The sequence below is a fragment of the Danio rerio genome, chromosome 24, assembly GCF_052040795.2.
Source record: "Danio rerio strain M-AB ecotype USA chromosome 24, GRCz13ab, whole genome shotgun sequence".
Lineage (NCBI taxonomy): Eukaryota > Metazoa > Chordata > Actinopteri > Cypriniformes > Danionidae > Danio > Danio rerio.
The window spans coordinates 15,880,261-15,901,800 of record NC_141044.1 but is presented as its reverse complement, the minus strand read 5'-3'; the positions used below and the strand labels follow the sequence as shown (position 1 = coordinate 15,901,800).

At 38.0% G+C, this 21,540-nt stretch overlaps 1 long non-coding RNA gene across 1 annotated transcript; it reads right to left on the bottom strand.

Moving 5' to 3' along the window:
- Positions 1 to 2,415: 2,415 nt before the first annotated feature.
- On the bottom strand, positions 2,416 to 8,672 carry LOC147837992 (uncharacterized). Its single transcript, XR_015524849.1, has 3 exons — positions 7,289 to 8,672; positions 4,848 to 7,145; positions 2,416 to 4,605 (listed from the first exon to the last, which is right to left on the bottom strand). It is a non-coding gene; the product is annotated as an uncharacterized LOC147837992 (long non-coding RNA).
- Positions 8,673 to 21,540: the final 12,868 nt, after the last annotated feature.

Here is a 21,540-nt window from a genome sequence, read left to right as displayed (position 1 = left end):
AAACTCTAGATCTTCACAATTTAACATCACAAAGGCCTTTGGATTATACTGACAAAACTTGCATCTAATCTCATGAAATTTGTAGAAGGAGTTTGTTACACTGTAAAACATGTCATTTCCTGTTGCCAATCGGTGGCGCTATGACTGTAACTGAATATTGGCATGTAAACGTGTAAAGGTCAGGACTCTTATCAAACGTGTGGATTTAAAGTCAGATCAGACAATGGAAGCCTGAGTTATAACAACTTCCTGTTTTGTGGTGGAGCATCAAAGTTTGTGAGGTCACCACGGACACACCTTTTGACGGAAACTCTAGATCGTCGCAATTTAACATCGCCTAGGTCTTTAGATGATAATAGCCAATTTTGGTGATGATCTGATGAAATCCCTTAGAGGAGTTCACCTGGAAATGGCAAAAACAGCCTTTTTTGACAGAGGAAGTTAAAAATACTTCATGCTGGGTTTGAGATTTATCAAAAGAGACTTTTTTTTAGCAGGTATTGGCATGTTTGATGTGTGTGCCAATTTTCATATTGTGAGTGAAACGTAGCTCAGGGGCTCCTTCATCAAATGTGCATAGGTGGCGCTGTAGAGTCATTTTGAAACACCCACTTCTGAATCCTATAACAAACTTTAATGTGCTCCCCTTCTGGCACGGGTGCAAAGTTTTGTGAGTTTGAGCATGTTTAGACCCTCAAAATGCGATTCATTCTAGAGAAGAAGAAGAAGAAGAAGAAGAAGAAGAAGAAAATGAGCAATTACAAAAGGGCCTACACACTGTTTTTATTTTGCAAGCTACAGATAACAAGAAGGCAACCATATTAATCACACTTACAGGTCGTGATCTAGAGCAGGGATTTTTAACAGGCACCCCTCCCTCCAGCCAAAATTATAATGCATGCACAAACATCATTTACACATGACTTGCTGTGTTTAAAGTGCGTGAAATTAATTACACAGCTTACCTGGTTCAGTGTGTTGGCTAAGCGTGTTTCTGTGAGGACAACATGGCAGTCTGTGGTCGGATTCCTGACACAACTAATTGTAAATCATCTTCCACTGTCAATAAGCATAAGCCATAGCATAGTTGCTTTTGATGTATGAACATACAAAAAAATGCTGCTTCACAAAGCCAAGTTTGCAGAGCTCTGACGGTGTGGTTGAGTCGAACATTGAGTGTGTTTACATGGGCAACAATACATTTAATACGATTTTAATATGTTTAGGACAATACTCTGATTAAAAGTCTACCTTGTAAACAGTAATTTTTGATTACCTTAATTCCACTAAAGTCATAGCGGAACTAAACAGAAATGGAATTTATAGAATTAATATGGAGTATGCATATATTAGTGACATTATTGATGTAAACACCGCAATCAAACGAAATTACTGTCGTGAATTCTGCTTATGAACTTTCCTCGTCAGACCCCCAGAGGAAGCCATCACCTGAGTATTAACTCTCCCGCTGCTCTTCTGGGACTGATTAAGCACAGCGGAAATTCATTTCAGACTCTCAATATAAACATGTTCATTCTCTCACTCGGTGCGAAGTTTTGATTAGCCGCAGCTGTCATCTCTGAGCATTTTTTCTGTTGTTTATTGACTGCCTGTGTATTGACCTGGACTGTTTCACTGTTTCTGAAGTTATCTGCCTGCCCTGACCACTGCTAAGTTATATTGATTCCGCCGCCAGCCCTGACCTCTGCCTGTCTCTTGCATAAGATTGTTCTCTACTAGCCCCGACCTACAACTGCTCTTCGGCTACTCCACTAGAAAGCTCCCATTGAATCCGCTGTGTGTGAGTTTCTGCTTGTATTACATCATTATTATTAAAAGAGTGTGCAAATGGATCCAAAAGTGTCTGATGAATCTTTACATAAAACTTCGTCGTGGGGATTCAGCAACTCTACTACAATTATCCTCCAAACTAACTACTCAGGGAGCCCACTTAGCCCTCCATCAACAACAACTGGTACGACTTACCACTTTGACCGAAGAGCTTGTCAAAGCTGTACAACAGCTGCATGTCGCACCTGCTAACCCCTCGGTCGCTCCTCCTTCGTCGCTTCTCTGTGTGCCTCTCGACCCCATGTCACAGCCCGCGGTAAATCCCAGATTTATTTAACGGGGATCCCACTAAATGCAAAGGATTTTTGTTACAATGTTCATTATTCGTTGATCAACAGCCGTTTCTTTACCCCACTGAGTCCAGCTTCATTGTCTTTGTGTGCACTCTGCTCTCTGAAAAAGCCCTGGAAGGGGCTACAGCAATAAGGAAGCCAGAAGTTAACACTTTATATCCTTTAAGGATTTCCTCACGCAGTTCTGAGCTGTATTTGAACACCCCACCGATGGCAAGAGCGCTGGAGAGCAGATACTAACTCTCATTCAAGTAAGGCGAACAGCAGCTGAATATGCACTCACTTTTCGCACTCTGGCAGCAAAAAACAAACTGGGGTGAAGATCCTCTTAAGCTGTTCTTCCGCAAAGGATTGTCAGCAGAATTACAGTCAGAACTAGCTTGTCGTGAGGAGGGCAAGACTCTTAATGAATCGATCGAGATCACTATTCGGCTGGATAATCTCATCAGAGCATGCCGTACACCACGACTTTGAAGCCTCCCTGTTCTAGAACCGATGCAGAATGAACCCATGCAGCTCGGTTATACCCAATTAGCTCCAGAGGAGTGTGAACGCAAATTACAGAACCATCTCTGTCTATATTGCGGTGAATCCGGTCATCGGCAAATCCACTGCCCGGTCCGTCCAGTCCGATCGGTGAGTCTCACTTCCTCTAATATATCAAATTTGACTATTCTAGTTAGCATGTCTCAGGCGGAATGGAGAATCGTTTGTACAGCTCTCATTGATTCAGGTGCAGCTAGTAATTTTTTGCCATGGGAATTTGCGAAACGTTATAAATAAACGTTACTACCATGTGAATCTGTAGTTGCAGTGGAAGTGCTAGACGGATGTCCAACAGGTAATGGAAGAATCCAGCATGTCACAACATCCATAAATCTTCAAATTGGGGCGCTACATAAGGAAAAGATCAATTTCTACGCAGTCAAACCATCCAAACATCCTGTAATTTTAGGCTTACCCTGACTGCATTGGCACGACCCTCACATTTCCTGGCATAAGGGTCAAATACTCCAATGGGGACTTGCTTATCTACATCATGTCTTGGTGGCATCACTAAACTCCCAGTTCAAACAATCAGTATGCAGTCTCTTCAAGATCAAGATATTATTACATTGCCAGCAGATTTGGCCGAGGCGTCCAGCCAGCAAAACGCTACTCACTTATCACCTCATTGCTCCTATGACTGTTCCATTGCACTGCTGCCCGGAAAGATACCTCCTAAAGGAAGAATATTTCCACTTTCTCAGCCTGAGTCTGAAGCCATGAACTCCTACATCCAGGAGGAATTAGGAAAATGATTCATTCGCCCATCTTCCTCGCTGGCAGCGGCCGGTTTCTTCTTTGTCAAGAAAAAGGATGGTAATCTACGTCCGTGCATTGATTATCAAGGCCTCAATGAAATCACAGTGAAGTATCAATATCCCCTCCCACTGGTACCAGCGGCCCTAGAACAACTACGTCAACCCAAATTCTACACTCAACTTGATTTGCGGAGTGCCTATAATCTAATACGAATCAAGCATGGGGACGAGTGGAAGACATCGTTCTCCACCGCTAGGGGGCACTATGAATACACTGTAATGCCCTTCTGTCTGGCCAACAGTCCCTCAGTCTTTCAGGCATTTATGAATGACATCTTTTGTGACATGCTGGATCGATGGGTAATCATCTATATTGACGCCTTCCTAATTTACTTGAATACAATGGAGGAACACATCCAACATGTCAGGGCGGTGCTACAGAGGCTTATTCACCATCATCTCTGTGCAAAATTTGAAAAATGTGAGTTTCATCTAAAAAGTGTGTCTTTCCTGGGCTACATCTACAGCACTGGGGGGGTTACAATGGATGAAAGGAAGTAACTTCAGTACAGGAGTGGCCACTCCCACAAACTTTAAAACAGTTAGAGTGCTTTCTAGGCTTCGCAAATTTTTACAGAAGATTCATTTGGAACTTCAGTACCCTAGCAGGTCCTCTCACTTCGATGACTAAATGCAGTCACGTCAAATTAATGTGGCAACCCGAAGCTATAAAGGCCTTCTTTGTGTTAAAGGAAAAATTCACCTCCGCTCCGATGTTACATCATCCTAATCCTGAACTACCTTTTGTGGTGGAAGTAGACGCCTCCATCACAGGAGTAGGGGCTGTACTCTCTCAGCGCCAGGCCATCCCCGAGAAAATGTATCTATGCGCCTTCTTTTCACGCAAGTTGAGCAGTGCAGAACGTAACTCTGATGTAGGAAACAGAGAACTCTTAGCCATCAAGCTCGCTCTGGAGGAATGGCAACATTGGTTAGAGGGAGCGAAATTCCCGTTTACCGTGCTAACAGACCACAAGAACCTCGAATACTTGCACACTGCTAAGCGCCTAAAATTATACCTGATAATTTACTACTTGCCCCCATTCAATGGGATTTAATCACGGAAATTACCCAGCTGAATCAGGACAACCCACCACCTGTAAATTGTCCTGCTGGTCTGACATTTGTACCGTACATTGTACGGAGCTCTGACAGGAGGTGTTAAAGCAATTGCATGAGACTCCCAACTCAGGTCATCCAGGTATAACAGCCACAAGGAATTTAGTTTTCAATCGCTTCTGGTGGCCAGCACTGTCAAATGATGTCATAAACTATGTAAAGAATTGCTCTACTTGTCAGACTATGAAATCCCTGCATCAAGTACTAGCCGGGTTATTACAACCACTCCTAGTTCCTGAACGCCCCCTGTCCCATATAGCTCTGAATTTCATTATCGATCTTTTAGTATCCTAGGGCAATACCGTGGTTCTCACAGGTATCGATCGGTTTTCCAAGGCATGTCATCTCATTCCCCTGCCTAAACTGCCCACAGCGCTAGAGACTGCAGAAGTAATGTGTAACTGGGTATTTCGCTTTTAAGGAATCCCAGATTATATCGTCTCTGATCGGGGACCTCAATTCATGTTACGTTTATGGGCTGAGTTCTGTAAAAATCTAAACATCAATATCAGCCTCACCTCTGGATACCACCCTGAGTCAAATGGACAAACCGAACGATTAAATTAGGAAATCACTCGCTTCCTTCGATCTTTTTGTCATCAGCATCCTTCAGATTGGAATCACTATCTCTTGTGGGCTGAGTACGCACAAAATTCCCTTGTTAAACCCTCTACAGGAATAACCCCGTTCAAATGCATTCTCGGATATCAACCACCCCTGTTTCCATGGTCCGGAGAACCGTCAACGTTGCCTGCGGTTGATGATTGGTTCCGAAGAAGCGAGGAGATCTGGAATAGAGCGCACACACATCTGTTACAAGCGGTGAGGAGACAGGAGGTCCAAGCCAATCGACATCGGCAATCAGGTCATAGTTATGCACCGGGACAGTGGGTGTGGTTATCGACCAGAGATCTACGCAACCAAAATTCCTGCAGAAAACTTAACCCCAGGTATGTAGGTCCTTTTAAAATTATCCGTCAAGTTACCCCAGTATAATTTTGTCTAGAACTCTGTAACCATTATTGCATTTCTCCCACATTTCATATGTCTCTGCTGAAACCCACTGGTGGTCCATGAGAGGATATTACACTGCCCGATGAACGGGCTCTCCCCATCACTATAGAGGGCGAGGTTGCCTATCAAGTTTGAGAATTACTCGATTCCAGGCCCCGGGGTGGCGCCCTCCAATATCTGGTGGACTGAGAGGGTTATGGTTCAGAGGAACAATGTTGGATCAATGCAAGGGACATCTTCGATCCCACGCTCACCCTAGAATTTAATTAGAAACATCCTGACAAGCCAGCCCCCCGACTGCGCGGAAGACACTGGCGCCGACAAATTACTCGCCTCCGGAGCTGCCTGCAGAGAGTGGGTTCTGTTGTGTATTCTGCTCATGAACTGTCTTCGTCAGATCAACAGAGGGAGCAATCACCTGAGTATTAACTCTCCCACTGCTCTTCTGGGACTGATTAAGCACAGCGGAAACTCATTTTAGACTCTCAATATAAACACGTTTATTATCTCACTCTGTGCGAAGTTTTGATTAGCCCCGGCTGTCATCTCTGAGCGTTTTTCCTGTTGTTTATTGCCTGCCTGTGTATTGACCTGGACTGTTTCACCATTTCTGAAACTATCTGCCTGCCCTGACCACTGCTAAGTTATATCGATTCCGACTGTCCGCCGCCAGCCCTGGTCTCTGCCTGCCTCTCGCATAAGATTGTTCTCTACTAGCCTCGACCTACACCTGCTCTTCGACTACTTCACGGGAAAGCTCCCATTGGATCCACTATGTGTGAGTATCTGCTTGTATTACATCATTGTTATTAAAAGAGTGTGCAAATGGATCCAGAAGTGTCTGATGAATCTTTACAATTACCATCATGTAGGACTTTTCGCCGAATTTTGTGACAAGATCCACACATGCGGATGTCAGTAAAGGACCGCACAAGCACAAGCACACTCACACGAAATGCGGAAGTTTTTTTCTTTCCATTCGATGTGCGTTATCAATAAAAACAACACACAGATTTACAAGAGACTCTGCAGGAAACATAAATAACCTGGTGAAGCATTATTCATAAAGTACTTCACGTAACTATATTATTGTCTTATTAAGATTAAGGCAAATAACAATTACTAATGTCAATGTAAACATAGTCGGTAGTCTTTAAAGTAAATGAAAGATCCAGATGGGCATCTTGCTGATTTCATTCAGAGGAGCACTTTTTCAGACGGCTTACCAGTTTGACTTTCATTCATTCAACGCCCTTTATTTTAAAAAGCACCTGGTCCATTTTATTTCTATATATTTTACTGGAATGCATTAACTCTACTGGTGCCTGAGTTAGATGTGGCGCTAACGTTAATCATGTTATTCCCTCTAGTGAGTGCATAAAAATCATCATTATAATTCACTCAAGTGCACGCTTCAATGTCTCGTGCCCCCCTTTAAAGGTGCTGGCGCCCCTAGTGGGGCATGCCCCACAGTTTGAAAACCCCTGACCTAGAGGAAGAAGGCCTAAATAACCTATGTACTGACAAAGTCCCTGTTAAGGTCTGATAAAGCCCCATACATCAATAGCTTTTGGTATATCCATCCTTTAATAACAAACTGCTGGCAAATCACTGTAACAGACATAATCAGTAAAATGACAGGAAAACAGGAAAAGTTATACTGTGTTTTTGTTGTGTAAATAAACTTTAACCAATTATTCCTCACACTCTCCTCTATATTTACAGTTAAAGATAACTTATCTTCACATCATGATGCATTCCACAACAGTGTTTGAGGGGGAAGGGGGTTTATGATTTCCTGATTCTGCATGTGCAACAAGTAGGTTTGGCAATGTTTGGATCAGATGCCACAACAAAATGGCTCAAGATCTGACTGCATGGCGAATTGTTGAAACAATTCTGAGTCTACGTTTTTTTTTTGAGAGAGACAGTAACCTTTTACAGGTTTTAAGATTTAACCCACACCTGGAACTTTGACTTGTTACACACTTCATGGAAGGTCATTAATTAAAAAAAAAAAAAATCTAAAATAGGGGCTCTTTTTTATTCAATTCAATTCAGTTCAGTTCATGTTCATTTATTTAGCACTTTAACAATGTAGATTGTGTCAAAGCAGCTTAACATAGAAGTTCTAGTAAACTGAAAATGTGTCAGTCCACCCCCGTCTTCAAGAGTTCAAGTTCAGTTTAGTTCAGTTCAGTGTGATTTAATTTTCACTGCTGAAAGTCCAAACACTGAAGAGCAGTCCAGTCCAGTTGCTTTGACACCCAAGCAAACTTCCCTGCTTTTAACATTTGTGCCTACAGAAATTCGACTCATTGCATTTTCTGCTTTCTCCTTGACCAACACATTCTTGAACTTTGCAAAGCTTACTACATTTTGGACCGGATGATGTTGTAAGTGACTGGTCTCAGTGGGACTTCTGCAAGGCATTGGTATTCAGGAATGTATTACAACAAAAAGCTCTCATCATCGGAAAAAGTAAACAGAGTTCAGACTTATGCAGGCGTGGGATTGAAGTGTTTTACCTTCACTTTGACTGAAAATCTAGTGGCATGAATCCACAGTGAGACAGAACACAAGCATGACATCACTCCAGCCTCAAAAATCCAAACAGTTCTCTTATTAGCATACATCCCACACTAAACATTGTGAATAATAATGTTTTCTGTCTCCCTCAGCAGGCAATTGGGCACCGACAACTGAAAAACAGTGGCCAAGTAAAACAACAGTAAGGAGAATGACGGTCGGAGCACCTCAATTAAATGGGTTTGCTCATGTGCTGGACTTGCCAAAAGGACTCAAGCTATAATTTGAATAAAAAAGGGTTTTCATTCGTAGAGCTGGACAAAACCACAAAACATGGGAAAAGTACAGAGAAAATGTTGTGGAGTCTGAATGGTGCCGGCTGGGTGAGGAATGCTTAAAAAGCTGGTGGAGTTTTTCTTGTTTGGATTGGGTGGGTTTAAACAATGATGGTGTCTAATTAGACATTGGACCCATGACATTGACTAAAGAAAATGTTTACGATAATCACATTTCATGTTATGTAATTTTAAAGGGTTCACACAAAAATACAAATGATGTTACTAATAACTCAACCTTTTGTAGTCCAAAAGCCCTGAGACCTTTGTTCATTTTTAGAACACAGATTAATATACTTTAGATAAAATACAAGAGACATCCAAGAGCTCTTTTATCCTCAGCAACGAACCTTACTTGTTCAAAGTCTGGAACAATATACAAAATTATCCTTAAAATACACACACACTCAGAAATAAAGGTACAAAATCTGTCACTGGGGTTGAACTTTTTAAAAGGTACACTTTTGTACCATGCAAGGAGACATTAGTACTTTTACGGTACACTTTTGTACTTTTAAGGTTCACTTTTGTACCTTTAAGGTACTATGAGGTACACATTTTTACTTTTTAGGTAATCATCAAGCGGCAACATCCCGATCTCCTCTATGCTCCTCTGATCTAATATGGAGGTAACTGAAATTGCAATTGTTCAAAATTCTGCTAGGCCTGGCTCCATAATAGAGCATGTTTCTATTGACCCCATAGCCCCTTTCACACATACAGACCTTTCCGGAAAATTGCCGGCAATTTTCCGGAACGGTTGTATGTGTGAACAGGTCCTTTTTGAAAATACCGGTAAATTCGTTCTGGCTATTTTCCGGAAAGAGAAGTTGTAACATTACCGGCAATTTGCCGGAATGCTGCGGTGTGTGAATGCAGAAGGAAGATTACCGTAATAAGCGTGTGCACGTCTAGAACGTGCTGACGTGAGACGTCTGCTTTAGCCAATCACAACAGTCAGGCGCATTTACGTCTGCGCGGTTTATGAGAATAAAAGTCTTTGAATATTTTTCCAGACACATTTAGCTGCTAGAAGTTAGTCAGATCACGTTTATATGTTCTTCTTAATGCCAACTGTGTAAATAATCATCGATGAGATGCTTATGATAAGCCGTTGTTTGTTTACCTTCAAGCTTTGCGTTTGCCTGTGAAACAGCCTGTGAGCGCCTGTACACGCACATATTATGAACATCTCGACATGCGAAAGTGATCCTGCGAAAGTTGTTCACAATATTGATCATCCACAGAGTTTGTAATTTAGTAAAATGTTTACAAATACAAGCGCAGCCGTTTAAAGCTCATTTGTGGTGAATGATGTCAGAATTTACCGGTATTTTGGAATGGATGTGTGAATGCTCTTTTCCGGAAAATTTTCGTAACGTCCTCGCCTGTGTGAACAGCGCTTTTTTGATTATACCGGTAAAGTCGTTCCGGAATTTTTCCGGATATTTACCGGTATCACTGTGTGAAAGGGGCTATTTATATTAAGTTATATTAAGTCTGCTTAATTAAAGGTGTGGCCTCTAAAGTGACAGCTCGGTGCCGCTGGTCACGTTACATCAATCTGGCTGATTAGCCGCTGAATTTAACATATACATCGGATTTTTGTTTTGATATATGTGGCTTTACTCAATCAACTGTCTTTTGGAATTATTACGTACAATTATCAAATGATATGGCATGCTGTGTGCACTTAATTGTGCTCACAGACCATTCAAGTGGCCTCTATTTCCCAGGTGAGTGAAATTATATACTTATATACCATATCTATAAATGCATTTTTGTTATTTAAGATACTTTATCATTCATAATTTACTTTTGGCCTGTAATGCACTCTAGAATCTGACAAATTGATTAGCTGTAGGCTCTAGAACAGTCATCTAAAACGTTGTCATACAGTGTTATGCCTGGATTTCATAAATAAGCTTGCATTTAACACAGACTATAGTTTCATTATTTGGCAGCAATTTGCATTTTCCGCCTGTAGAAAAATGTCACAAGAACAATATTTAGAGGCTCAATTTATTACAACAGTGTTTTAAAAGACTAAACACTTTATTGAAATAGTACACAACCAAGCGCATGTGGTCAGAACGCAAACGAGTCGCAGGTATTGAAGTATTAAATGTTTCTCCCAAAGGAAAAGCCTGCCTAAGCAAATTGCTAGCAGGCATTTGTAGCTCCGCTCATGCTCCGCCTCTTTGCCCTTTTTTGGCAACCCCTGGTCAGTGCGATGATTCCTAAACAAAATGGCGACGACTTGTAGCTTCATTTGCGCTCTTAAGAAACCTTTGGCTGACATTACGGATCCATATCTTTTACAGTCTATGGTAATAATATTTACACCTTTAAGGACCTATTAGGAACAATAATTTTTAAAAAGATACCAGCCCAGTGACAGACTTTGACCTTAATTTCTGTCTATCCTTTCAGTGGTTCAATCTGTATATTATCAAATTACGGTAATACTTTTGTGTGCACATCAATAAACCTTAAAGACACATCATAAAGGCCGAACATTTGCTGTCATAGCTTAACAAACATTTTCTTATTTGGATTTTTTTACTTCCTTTTCTTTTGCTACAGTTGAAAACTGTGTGCAGGGGAGCTTTTGTGCTGCTGTTATTGGTGAAAAGAAAAACTAGTATTTCTGTCAGGAGAGTGTGTCCTTTGACATACTATTTACTAGATAAAACAATCATTTCTTGGGTCTCAATGCCTATTGTTGTTTACACAATAGTGGACAAAGTACACAAATCAGGCATTATATAAAGGATGTGCTACAGCAGGGTGGAAAATGCCTTATGCTAACAATAATTTGTGGTATGTAAAGGGATAGTTCACCCAAAACTGAAAATTCTGTCACCATTTACTCTTGCTTCACTTGTTTTAAACCTATTTTTCTTTTTCTTTCTTTTTTTTCTGTTTAAAAACAAATGAACCTGTTTTAAAGAAAGCTTAAATCCTGCAACCACTGACTTCCACATTTGTTTTTTCCATAGGTGGATGTTGGTTACTACTGTAGTTTTCAGCTTTCATCTAAATGTTTTATTTTGTGTTCAACAGAATAAAGAAACTTAAAAAGGTTTATAACTGGGTGTGTAAATAGCATATAGATTTTGATTTTGAAGTGAACTATCCCATTAACATTATGGGTAACACCTTCAGCTTAGGTCACAATTTGCAGTATTAACAAACCATAAACATTACTAGCATAATTAACTTCTAATTAGCTGTTTAATAGATACTGAAGTAGAAGTTGGACTTACGGTAGGTGCAGAATAAGATTATACTTTAAAATGGTTTATATATTTAGTATAACAATTGATATCACATGATGTTCATGTTTTAAATAAATCCTAGTTTAGATGGTAAAACACAAATATGAATATTCATTCAAATCATACTGTGGGCGGAACCAACTGTCTGTGGAATCACATTTAAACCTCTATACACTTAATTCACTAAACTCATTCTGACATAATAATCAAGTAACTTTTCTGCTATACCATTGCTCCAGCAGACACAAAAATATTGATATAAAGCTATATTGACCATAGTGTATGTGTGAATGAGAGAGTTCATTGGTGTTTCATGGGGTGTGGCTGGAAGGGTATCTATCTATCTATCTATCTATCTATCTATCTATCTATCTATCTATCTATCTATCTATCTATCTATCTATCTATCTATCTATCTATCTATCTATCTATCATCTATCTATCTATCTATCTATCTATCTATCTATCTATCTATCTATCTATCTATCTATCATCTATCTATCTATCTTTTTATCTTTCTATATATATATTTCTATATATCTTTCTATAAAAATATGCAGAAAAGGAGACCAATTAGCATTATGGATTTTCCAATGGTAGGTAATACCATTTTTACTCCCCTCCATTGTAAGAAATTCTCTGGCTGAAGCTGCGGTCACATTTCACTTTTTACCTCATTGACTGACATTCACAGGCAAATATGCCAGACCAGAAATGCCTGCTCGTGTGACAAGTTTCGTATGTCATTGTCTTCCAAAGTTCAAGCTTGGGGAACTCTGACCCGCAAATTCATATTAGATGCAAGTAAAAATTGTACAAAAAAAAAAAAATCATGCCCCTTTGACTAGACCATCTGACAGAACTCTAATGTGACTGTGGCTTGAGTAACATATGACAAACTGTCACTACAGTTATTATTTAGTAACAAGGTAACAGCATCAAATACTGGCCTAGCATATGCAATACAGCATCATCGACCATTCAGGCAGATATGTGCAACTGTGGATTTTAAAAATGCTGTTGTGTGGAAACTTGCAATGCATACTTAAATGTAAACAGAAAACGTCACCATTTGGCTACATCATTGTTGTGATAATGTTGCCTATAGGTAATTCTCCTCATAGACAAAGGATGAGTGCAACATGCTTTTTTTTTCAGTGGACCAACACTTTCAGTTCTCTGGCTTCTTTACATTGATTTTAAACCTGAAGTTTACTGCACAGTGATGGAGAGCTTGTTATTCATTGCACTCAGGGGTATCCAACTGCTTCTCTCCAAGGCCCCAGCATTAACAAATTAGCTTGCCTTGTGACATCCACAGCACAACTGAGCTATGACTGATGGTGATTATTTATCATTTATGGACCCGCTGAAGGAACAACATCACTAATACCACCCCTGGGTCCACTCTGGGCTTGATGAAGACCCAGCTCCTCGATATTAGAGACTAAGACCTCAGGGCCCACGCAGTAACTGGACCCTTTCCTGCCTGTTGGGTCATTAATGACAGTCCCACAGCACCTGTATTCTGCACTGCGCTCCTGTGGGCCTGCTGGTTATTTATGTGGCTTACAGGACCCTGTCGCATTACTTCAGCTCTGTGGGTAGACTGAGGCCAAAGGTAAAGTTCTGACATTTTTTTCTGACCAGTCAAACTTAATCTTGGCCAGCCAAAGAGCAAAAGTAAAACTGGTCACAGATCAGTGACATCTTTTTGACACGACACTGGAAAATAAAAAGTTAAAGTTTGTCATTCATTAAACCCTATTGTGTTCTCTGTGTTACAACCCTGCAGGCACAGGATGTCAACATGACGTTGTACTCCAACGTACCCCAACATACACCAACATCGTGGGGACGTTTATTGCATAAACCGTCAGGAACAAACAAACACAATTTAAAAGGTGAAACATAAAAAAAACTAATATAACAATGGTAAAAAAAAAATAAACAAAATAAATAAAAAATTCCCAAGTTCTGCTGGTTCATTCCTATTGGCCCCACCCTGATCTGAGTTGAATTTTTTTTTGGAAATAAAAATCGGGTTGGCGTCAGAACCCAATGTCAAGCCGACGTCAATGTCCAACGTTCAACCTAAAATCTACCAAATATCAATGTCTAATCATGTTACACCTTGATGTTGTGTAGACGTTACCATTATGACATCTCTCAGAAGTTGGATTTTGGTCACTTTCCAACACAACCTAAAATCAACCAAATATCAATGTAATTTGATGTAGTTATTTGACGTCAAAATGACATTGTGCTTAGACGCCGACTAGACATTAAATTTTGGTCACCTGTCCTGACTTCATGACGTAAATCTAACCAAATACTGACGTTTTATGATGTTGTGTGCCAGCTGGGAAGAAAGAACTTTATTAATTTTAATTCAAGTTTATTTGTAGGTGCTTTACAGAAGAAACCAAAATTCTACTATAGTAAAGATATTCATTCAATGTAAATATGATTAAAGTTATGATTACCTTTTGGAAATATAATTAAAATGTTAGTATTTTTTATCTCAATGATTTAAAGCAAAAGTTAAGAACATTTTCTTTATTTTTTCAAGGAAAACTGCATCAAAATCTAGTGTACTCTACTAAGACTGCAGTTTTGGGCATTAAAGAATAATCTAAGGCTTCCTGAATAAAAAAAAAAAATAAATAAATACTATATTGATTTAATAATTCTTTATTCTTTTCGAATTGTACTATATTACAGGACTTGAGTAACTCTGTGGTGGTAATTATAGATGCTACTATCCATGAAAAAAAAAAAAATCCCAATACACTATAAAACCCAACAGTCGACTTTATAAAATGAAATGATTGTAGTTAACTCAAAATTTACTAAAAGTTATATCTACTCATTTGAAAAGAGTTTTGAACTCTGTGTTGAAGTTAATGAGTTAATTAAATACCTCATTACTTTAACCCAAATGCAGTAAGTTCACAGTACTCATAGTTTTTTTGTAGCAATCGGTTTCTTCAAATGGTTTGAGTTACCTTAACTTAATGGGTTTTACAGTGCTTAGTTGGTTTGATTTCTCTTCATTTATTGGGTTTTACTGTGCTCAAATTTCTTAGTTTACTCAAATGGATTAAGTTCACAGTGCTCATTAGGATTTGTTTTTAACTTAAATTGTTGCTATCGATTTCCTTAAATTATTTGAGTTACCTTAACCTATTAGATTTTACAGTACAAAGTTTCTACAATTACACGGGTAGATACACTATAATACAACACATTTAAATTGTAAAAATGAAAGTACAGTGTTTAATAAGGTTTATTAGTTCATAAAAGTTAATACATTATGTTGTTGCATTTATTAAAAAAAAATTGTAAATACTATCATACATACAGACTAATACAAATATGGTTTAGAAACACTAACATTTCCTATAAATTACTACAGCATTTTATTTTTCTTATAGATTTGATTTTAGAAAACTGATTTATGTCTCTGATCTCATTAAATGTCATGTTCTAAGGTCACTCTGAATTTATTTATTTATTTTTTAAACATAAATTATATGCTTGGAAATAATCTCTAAGTAGGCTGTTAGGTAGTTTTTAAGACACAGTCGACATGTAGGTATTTCCCACTCTCATCCAGAAGATGTCAGTGAATCTTCATGAAACTGATCCTAAACCTAAGGCTAGGAGTCCTCTTTGTTTTTTAACGACAGTGCAATGCGACCCGGCTTCATTATCATAATAACTTCTCTTCAGTAATTAGACCTACTGCTTTGTTGACGTTAGAAGTTCTTTAGAATCTATTTTATCAATCAATAAAGCATAAACACGTCAATGAAAAACTAAATCACAGAACATTATTTAAATCATTAAAAAAATGATAATAATATCATTAAATATTCGCTCGCTTACACAAACAAGTGCGGGGTTGTATTAACCCAGCGGTGGGTTAATATGGAGGTTTGGTTAGTAGGCCTATTTAAAAAAAAGTCCTTTTATAGTCCTTTTATTCAACAGCGGTTGCCACAGCAGAATGAACCACCAACTTATCCAGCATATGTTTTACACAGCGGATGCTCTTCTAGCCGCAATTCAGTCCTAGAAAATGATTTTAAAATCACTGGCAAATTTAATGGTGTTTAAACAAATAGTTTTTAACAGTAATCTGTCGGTTCTTAAAAATATGGACTATAGATAATATGTAGGCTAAATACGTGTTTCTTTCTTTCGGTTTCTTTAAAAAATGTGCAATACAACAGGAAAATATAATTTCGTTTAGGAATGCATTTATGCGAATAATTTAAGATTTAATAATCAATTAATTAAATAGTAATAGCTTACATATATTTGCAATAATCGCTCCCGTTTTCAGTACATATCTCGCTACATGATTACTTTTTTATTTAAATACATATACACATATGGTGTTGTCTAAAACATTTTTGAATGCGTCAATAGGCCTAAACCGCAGAAAATAACATTTTTCATTTTACAATAACTTTGCACATTCGTTACTGTGGGCACACCAGCTAAACACATGCACTGTCACTGTACACAAAAATGTAAAAAAACAAAACAAAAACGAAAATGTTTGTTTGAATATTAGATCAGATTCTAGATTTTTTTATAGGAATGTATTCTGCTTTAATGTAGCCTAGATTTTACTTGTATTTATTTGCTGAGTTATATTAGAACTACTGGTCACATTCATTCTAAATGAGTGCATTGCAATCACTGATCTTTAAATCACATGTCCATGTCCTACACATGTCGCCTATAATAAACGCTGCATCGTCATGTGTCTCTTTTCCCTGTTGGAGCAGAAATATAGGGGTTATATGACAGGGAAGTGGTTCGTACGGGGTTATATGACAGGGAAGTGGTTTTTTGTGGTCTGGAGGCCGCGCGGCTCGTCATGTCACCGCCACACACTGTGCGCGCGCCGCATGTGCCACAACTTCACTGTGAGAGCGGCGCGAGCACTACTGCGTCTGTAAAGAGAAGATTGAATTTCTATAAACATGATGGCGCTTAGTTTAAATTTCCCTCGTAAAACAATGTACATTTCTCAGAAATAAAGCGTTTAATGAAAACACAAATGTCCGACACTTCAATCCAAAATAAATAGGTTTGGATGAAACAATGTGTATTAAAACATAATATCATGGTTATTATTATTATTATTATTATTATTATTATTATTATTATTATTAATATTATTATTAATAAATTATCTGTACATTTTTAGCTTCTTTGTTTTAGCCTTTAGTAGCTAATTGCTTAGTGCTATAAGATAATACATTAGTTGCTTTTCCACACTGTAAAAAAAAATATGATATATTATTTATGACGGTATGTTTTAGTGCTTATTAAACTAAGTTAATTATGTTCTAACTTAATTTTATAGGTTACACAAGGTGTTTTAGACCAGTTTAACAAAATATAATCAATGGACTCATAAGGTTATTTGATTCAACTTAAAAAATTAAGGCAACCATGATTTTTTTTTTTTTTTTACAGTGCATGTGCCAATTTCACTTGTTCGGGTTTTACTGTAACTGTAAGTGTACGCTGTATATATTGTAATGGTTGCGTAGCGTCAAATACCCTGTTAATACAGACTAGGTTTATATTTCCCTCCTTAGGAAGGCGGCAAAGTATTATTTATTTATTTATTTAAATTTTTTTTTTTTTTGTGAATTTATAAATGACCAAACAAGTATACTAAACCATGTTATTTATTATTTTGCAAGCTTTTTCTTTAGCCACAATACTTAGAAGATTGACAAACGTCAGTATAGACTAACTGCTTCAGTGTAAGTAGGCTGCTCTTATAAAATATAATAATAATAATAATAATAAACAATAGTGATATCAAGCTGTATAGAAGTAAAACGCGCTCATTCCTCCAGATCATTACTTTAAATAAATAAAAACACAAATTCCTGCACATTTTTAAAAACATTTAACCTTATTTATTATTCCGACTAAATATACAGGTATTTAACATCCTACTAATGTTTCATCAGTGAATTCTCGTTTAACTGAGTTGCAGGAGAAGATCTCACCTGCTGCTCGACCCGGATGAGACGGACCATTGCTCATATGCTCATATTTAATGATTTTCACAGAACTCTTGGAGCATCACAGCCGGCCGAACCGAAAAAAAAAATAATAAAAAAAATCTACCCTCACTTCCACCACAAACCAAATCAATCAAAAAGGGATATTAAAGACTATGCGTCCTGGTCCTAGTGTTTGTATAAGCTTGATTTTCACAACTGGAAATTGATAGCCATCTGCTCAGGCAGGCTGGAGGGATATCGAGTGCTAGCAGGTAACTGACAGCTATTAAAACCTCAGTCTGCTTCGTGACTAAACCAGTCACACTCATTAAAAGAAGAACCGGACAGGGAAGAGGAACTTCAGTCAGCAAAAACTCGCCGATAGAAGGAGCGGCGGCGTGATGAAGATTGACAGGTGTCAGTCAGTCACGAGGACGCGTCTCACGCTGAAGGTTTAGGTTAGCTTTGCCTCATTTGTGCCTCTTTAAAAATCCCTATCATCAAAAGGTAAGGGTGACCCGGCGACGACATGTTTGACCCCATCAACGGCTCCGTCTGAGCCTCATCTGTCAATTCAGCAATGCTAACTCCTATTTTCATCACGCGCAAAGCTTGAAATTACAGGAAAGAGGGGAAGCTTCCCACGTCAAGTTCAATTACGCAAAGTCTTTCCCATCCAGCTTCATTGTTTATTTTAAACAAAGAGTTCAAGAAACGATGATTTTTAGTTATTTATTGTGTCATATAGGCTACATATACTGAAAAAGAAACAATAGGCCTATAGGTGTAGGGTACTACTGCTAGACATTTTACAAAAAACAATCAAAATAGAACTAAAAAGCAATTGAAAAGAAACGTCAAATCTGCCTAAAACGTAGAATTTTTCTTAAGATTGAAATAGTATTTCTAACATATCTTAACACAAGCAATATTACATGCACAACTGTATTATAAATGTTTTTACAGTTTTCCTATAAAGACTGAAATAGTAAGCATTTTAGTAAAACTAAATAGGTATACTTTAATTATTTGCAAACAACTTTAATAATGCACAATAAATAGCACAATATTTACACTTTTTATATTTGTAAGGCTATATGCTTTTAAATTAATATTTATTTAAAATGGAAATATAATATTATATGTGTGCATATACATTAGATTAGTCAGTAGTGAAGCCAAATCTGGAGCTTATCTAACAAAATAACAGTCCAAAAACAAGTACACCCAAATGTATGTGTTATATTAAAATATTAAATACAATTTTAAAAAAGAGGAAAAATCAAGAGAAGCAAAAATAATAATAAAATAAATAAATAAATAAATAAATAAGTAAAAATTTGTTTAAATTTTGTAGGTTGGAATTTTTTTTCAATATTTAGCTTGAATTTAATTGTATTATCTTTCAATTTCTGAATATGTTTGTTGATTAAACTATTATTTTAAAAATATATCCGTTTAATAAACCAGTTTTATTTAAATTCACTTAAATAGATTACCTATATTCACTGGGAAATTAATAAAATTATTTATTTTCAAAGTGGGGTGTACTTAATTATGCTGGGCACTGTATGTATACATATACATATACACATACATACACACACACACACACACACACACGTATACATATGTGTGAGTCTGTCCGTGTGCATACACGCACAATATATAAGCTGAATCAACATAGGCTTATTCAGAACATCTGTGTAACATTTAGTGCTTGTAGAAACATATCCAGATGCCACTGTAATTACTCTCGCTTGTACGTTAATGCTTGTACTTTTCAAGGCACTAAAAACTTTGCCATAATGTTGACCAAACACAAATTTAAGTGTTCAGTTTCTTTAGTTGCTAAATGACGTCACTAACAAGCATCAAACAGCCTCTTGCATTTGCTCGCAGAGCAAAATAAATGCTGTGTTGGCGAATTTACACCTTGAGTCTCATTCAAAGTAAATGAAAGGTAAGAAAAATATACTCTTTAGAAAACACACTCTTCACTGTTTTGACCAAACCAATGGTAATGCTATAATTACTCTCATAAAAAAGCCCCTGAAAAAAGTGATGGCTGTATAACGAGGCCCCAGTGGAAAGGAGATTGACGTAGCGCTTGGTTTGATATGGCTGTCTGATTTTGCAGGTCTTCACCAGAACCAGAACTTCCCCATCTGTGCAACACCTAGTGAACCCAGACGGAAGCTATCGAGGTGGAAAATACAGGAGAGGACCTGACAAGATAAAGATATCAGGAGCAGACAAGGGCAAAGTAACATATTGATGGAGCGGGCCTCAGTTGGCTGACACCAGATACTTGCTATTTAAAAACAGTGGTTTCGCTTGCTCATGGATTTGCTGTTGCCTCTGTCGTTCTCTTTCTCTTTCCGTCTAAGTCTGGAGCTCCATCCCCCCGTTCTGTGTAAAGCTGCGACCCCCTTTTACAGTGTGTCAAACAGACAAATACTGTCACCCCTATAACCACTTTTGTGGCCTCCTTCAGGTCTTTTTCCCAGCTTTGTGAATAAGCTCTCTGGCAAATGGAATTTCAGGCTGCACCAGATTATAAGAGGACAATAGAATATTTGTTTGTCCAATTCACTTTTAAGCACTGAGATTCAGTGGAGCATGAGATACGCAGAACCCTAGATAACTCCCCCTGGCTGTGTGCCATGCTTTTCTGCAAGTAGTCTATGTTCTTTTTTAAACTGATGCTTACTGAACAGCTGAGCAAGAACTAATATGCAGAAGGTACAGTCGTATTAATGAAACCTCTGTCAAATATCACTTGAGGGATTAGTTCACCCAAAAATGTAAATTCTGTTTTAAAATACTCAAATTGTTTCAATCTCCTGAGACTAAGGTATTTTAGAAGGACACTAAGAGCTCCCTCATCCCTCATATACAACAGGGGGTGTCAAACTCAGTTCCCAGAGGGCCACAGCCTTGCACAGTTTAGTTCCAACCCTGCTCCGACACTTATCTGTGGGTTTCAAACAAGCCTGAAGGACTTATTTAGTTTGATTAGGTGTGTTTAAATAGGGCTGGAACTAAAATGTGCAGAGCTGCGGTCCTCCAGGAACTGAGTTTGACACCTGTGATATTGACCTTATTCTTCGCAGACGAGCGGGCGCTGCCATTTGAATTTTTTTGGCACGAGACTTCAAGTCTCATTCACTTCCATTCATTTTTAGACATTAAAAACTGCTCATTTCGCTGTTTGATGTTGCAAACTGATATTTCCTTGTTATATTATTCTACTTGGTCTTTATAGTCATGCAAACATTTGTTTGTAGAGAAAGTAGTTTGACCGTTTTTTGCCGTTTATTATTCCTAGTCATTTCTCCCATAGGCGACTGAAACGGAAGTTCTAAGACAATCGCGAAAACAGGCGCACTTCCGCATTTTAGAATAAGGTCAATACAACAATGGTCATGAGACATTCAAAGTCCTGAAAAGAAACCAAAAACATTGTCAGGTCCTTCCATGTAACTTCAAAACTCCTGTAAAAACAATTTTGTTCACCTATGTTTTCCGCATCAAATAGGGGTGCATGTTTACTACAAACAATACATCGCTTATGTGCTGCACTGTTGAATCTAATGGCAACACGTTACACTACCCATAGGAAATGTGCCCCATGATCTAACACAGAGGGAGAAGATATAGACTAAAAGGTTTTATTTACAGTTCCTTTGGTGAACAAAAGGGTTAAT